At 47.0% G+C, this 4,544-nt stretch overlaps 1 pseudogene; it reads left to right on the forward strand.

The window, feature by feature from the left end:
• The first annotated feature begins 2,573 nt into the window (after positions 1-2,573).
• On the forward strand, positions 2,574-3,985 carry LOC144100992 (uncharacterized; annotated as a pseudogene).
• Positions 3,986-4,544: the final 559 nt, after the last annotated feature.

The following is a 4,544-nucleotide window of genomic DNA, read 5'->3' on the forward strand; positions in this document are numbered from 1 at the left end:
TCGCATAGCGCAATCAAGAGGGTTATGCCTCAAGGAGACAACTTTAAATCTTGGCCATGCACCCTAGTGATCACACCAACGTTTCTGGATTACCTTTTCAGTTTGCAAACTCCGGCGCCGCGGGTGTCACCCTTCCCTGTCCCGCCGAGCGGGGGCACGCTCGTCGCTCTTTGTCCGGCCTCTCGGCACCCACGCTGGTGAAGTCAGCGGCGAAGCGTTGTTATGCCGGTCGTTTCTTTGTTGCCTTCAACTGTGCTGAATGTTGATCGCTCTACTGTGTGTGTGTCCTAGCAAGGTTTAGCATGCTTCTTGGGACGTTGCTCGTGCGGCGTGTGCTCCCGCCTCAACTCAACACAGAAGCGTCCGTGCGCCCGAGCTGCGTGCGCGTCTTGCGGATCGTGCGGCGCATCTGTCCAGCTTAGTCTTTCCGCTCCGAAATCAAGGCAAGATCAGCGCATCTATGTAATGTGCGACCAAGTTTCATACTGACCGTCGCGCAGGTGTGTGTCGTGTGGGCCTATGACAGGTCCTGAATGTGACAAGAAATGCCACGTTGCTTTGTGACTGGTTGCCTAAGTGGCTACGATTCTACAAAATCCGCGCCCGAAAAAAGGTATTTTTTTAAGCCGCCCCTGATGCTGCACGCCTTAAACCGTGGCAACGGGCTATACCAAGACAGGATAAGGAGCTGTCCAACTGTTGTGCTGTATGTGACCTCCACTTTCATGAGGAAGATATCCTGAAAAATTTCGTGCACAACGTTCATGGCGACGTAGTCATAATACCTCGTGACAAGTGGGCTCTTAAAGACGATGCTGTGCCGCGCATATTTCCCAATTGCCCTAAATACTTGTCAAAACCAGCACTAAACCGCAAGGCCCCTGCTGTGCGTCCACCACCTCGGCTCAGGCGCCGAAAAGAGCCAAGGGAAAATGATGAAGAAACGATGCCATCGAACACATGCGATTCTATCTAAAGCAGTGACGGCAGGGACAACAGTGTTGTGCTAGAGAATAACACACCGCTGTTTATGAGTTGTCTTGCATGGCAGCAGCAGGCCAGCGAATGCAGGGTTGGTCGCTTGAAGTTGTTGGCACTACAGTCGTGGTGTACAAGCTGATAGTGACGGAAGGCATGCTGGAAATTGACAGGGCTGTGGCAGTGCCAAAACGCCGGACCGTATCAGTCAGTGCCAAGGGTCGACGTGTGCCCTCAGTTGCATATGCAAATGATGTGGATGTTGAAATGAAGACATGCGATTACTTAAAGTGCCTACTTGCGGGCATTGAAAGGCTAACTTTTTGTGAATGTTGCCCTGCTCATAATTACCCGCATGTATTATCATCAGCTGTGGCCATTAAAGACGGTGAAACATGGCACCGCAAATCATGCACAACACTTAGTCAGACTGCAACCTGCCAGGAATGCAGGAGTCTGCCCAATCTCTTTTCACGGCGTCGTATGAAAACCAACACTTTGAAGTCTAAGAGCACCAAAGTGAAGTCCTTGCGCAGAAGGACAAAACGAGCTACAACGCAAAGAGAAAAGCTGAAGAAAGAAGTGGCCACCATGAAGAAACAACTTCAGAATATGACAGAAGCAAGCGTGGAACGTGCACTTGACATTCTTCCAGCTAAACAGCAGCTGGCTTTCAGGACTGCTTTTGAAGCAGCAAAGGAAAAATCAAAAATTTGGAGGAGGTGCACAGAAGAGTGGTTGATGACATGCCTTCTGCTGCAGATTTCAAATCCGAAGGCTTGCAAATTACTATCTGATATGCAGCTTTTGCCACTTCCTACAAGAGTGCGCCTCCGTCAAATCATCAGTGGCATACCCTGCAGGTACGGCTTCAAAGAGGTAGCACTGAAGAGTATCCGAGACCATTTTCATGAGAAGAGCCAGCTCAGAAGGTTTGGAGTGCTACTGCTTGACGAGATAAAACTCAAGCAATCTGTTGCTTTCAGCAAAGCGTCCTGCACAATGGATGGATTTGATGATTATGGTGATGTGACAGGTGCAGCCACTGGCCAACTCGCTGATCATGCGCTGGTATTGATGTTTGTGCCACTTTTTGAGGGCTGGGTTCAGCCTATAGCATGTTTTGCCACAAGAGGAGCAGCACCTGGGCGGATTCTCGCACAGCTCCTGTTGCATGCTGTGCTGCAGCTGCACAAGCATGATACTTCAGTGCTTGCGGATGTAAGCGATGGAGCAGGCAACAACCGTTCCATGTGGACGAACTTGGGAATATCGGGAGATATGATGTCACCACGCGACTACATTGAGCACCCCTGGGAGCCTTCGCAGAAGATCTTCATCATCTGTGATGTTCCACATGAGGTCAAATGCATTCCAGATCATTTGAAAAAGCACACATATGGAATGGTAAGAGGAAATGTGTACATGCAGTTACAATGATGTGCAACGACTGATGTGTTTCCCTCTTTCAGGCTGGTGGTCATCAGATCAACTTCTCACACTATGTTGCGCTGTACGAAGCCGAAAAGAACAAGCACACAAGAGTTGTGCCGAAGCTGACAAAAGCACATGTTACCCCAGACAACCTTCAGAAGATGGGCGCCCGGCTTGCTACCCAGGTGGTACTCTCTAGAAGACAGCGTATAATCATTTCTTGGTTATTTCTTTAACTAATGCATCAATGCATTTTTTACAGTTATTCAGCCATGGGACAGCTATTGGCATTCGCATATACAGAGAAGGTAATGCCGAAGGCATGATTGGCTCCGAGGGCACAGAAGCATTCACCAAAATTGTCAATGACTTATTCGATGCTTTGAATATTAAGCTGCCTGAAAGAGGCATCAAACGTCACTCGAAGGAAATACAGGCAAGCCAAAACACCTTCCCTCTGTGCCTATTCACTCATGCTTGTTGACACTTATCAAATGCTGACATTTTAACTCGATTCATTCAGGTCATCAAAGGATTTTTGGACATGCTGAACGTCCCAGAAAAGAACTCAATGGAGAAAGGTCTCATGCTTTTTGCATCGCAACTAACGACAGAATCGCTCCGTGTCACTTTGCTGTCGGTACTTGATATCATCGAGTTCCTTCTGGATCATGGTGCCCACTATGTTTTAACAGCAAAGTTAAACCAGGACCCCTTGGAGGTGAGGATGTGCTTGCTTCTGTTTTATATGAGTGTAGAGCTATGAGTGATGAAGGTCATTGGTAGCTAACAAACTATATATTTTTTCCAGCGTCACTTTGGACTTGTCCGTTCATTTGGAGGGGATGAATCACAACCTACAGTGGTCAACTTCACCCAAATATTTCGCCTTCTCAGTTTGTACACACCGATAAAGAGCGCTTTACGTGGTAGTGTGCAAGGTGTGGCAGGGAATGTGCTCGTCGGTGTCCAGGACACACTGAAGATGACAAGAGCGGTTCACCGCACTAAGCACGCTTCTTTACATTGCGTCATTCAACAAAAGCTAATGGAGATGACATCAGATCCTGCCAGGACGCCTGATCAGCAGGACGATGACCACTGCTACTTCAAAGGTGATGTGGACCAAGGTGTTGTCTACTACTTAAGTGGATATGTAGTCCACAAATTTGAGAAACTCACAGCATGCCTTCTGTGCCTAAAAGACATAAGCAGTCCAGTGCCCTTTGTTGGCTCTCATGCATACCTTACAACTTACAGGAGCTTTAAGGAAGGTTGCATGAAGCATCCAACAGTTAAGATGTTGACCGTCATGAAAACTGTTAATGAAGTAGTTTCTGCTACATTAGACAAAGATGGGCTGTGCACGAATATATTCTGGAAAGTGCTGTAAGAGCTAGAAAAATGCAACCTTGCTCGCTTGGGCTGGGCTGAGCACATGTCGGCATTCACTTGTCAGATATTGAACTTCATTATTGTGACAAGAATGCACTTTTTTTCCAGAGATGTTAACCACCGACTAGAAAGCAAGGAGAAGGTGGCTGTCGCGAACAAAAAAGCGCGTCTCTTGTAACTCCTTGGTCCTTTAAAAGTGGATACCAGTAAGATGTAGATATTTGTTCCAATATGGATTCAATAAATTGTTTCCAATCTTACTTTTGCTATTCCCGTCATTTTTCGCGTTCTAAGTCCTTAATAACAGCGAGATTTCCGACGGGTAATGTTTTATTTTCCTTTTAAAAAGCATGTACGCAAGCGATGACAGTTTTGGTTCAATCCAATGATTCTTGGCTTTAGGTTTTAATATTTTCGGCAACGTGCGATTCTTCTACCGTTTCGGAGCTCGCTGCAAAGAGTAATTTTGTACAAAGCTAAATAAATAAAGAACGATACCCGACGAACGAGCAAGATCTAGGTTCATCTTCACAGCTGGATAGGGGTCCCTCTTAGCATTTTTAGCTAACAATTCAGGCATCCAGGTTGTATCTGTGTCGCCCAGGGCCGCTCTCGCGGCCTGAATAACACGTAGCAGCCGCGCATTCAATATAATGCTTGTGCACTACCTTCGGAAATACATTCCTTCAATGCATTTGTGCCGTGAAACACGGCGCGAGGGCTTTATAACAACGGCT

Source organism: Amblyomma americanum, chromosome 1, assembly GCF_052857255.1.
Source record: "Amblyomma americanum isolate KBUSLIRL-KWMA chromosome 1, ASM5285725v1, whole genome shotgun sequence".
In the NCBI taxonomy this organism is placed as follows: Eukaryota; Metazoa; Arthropoda; class Arachnida; order Ixodida; family Ixodidae; genus Amblyomma; species Amblyomma americanum.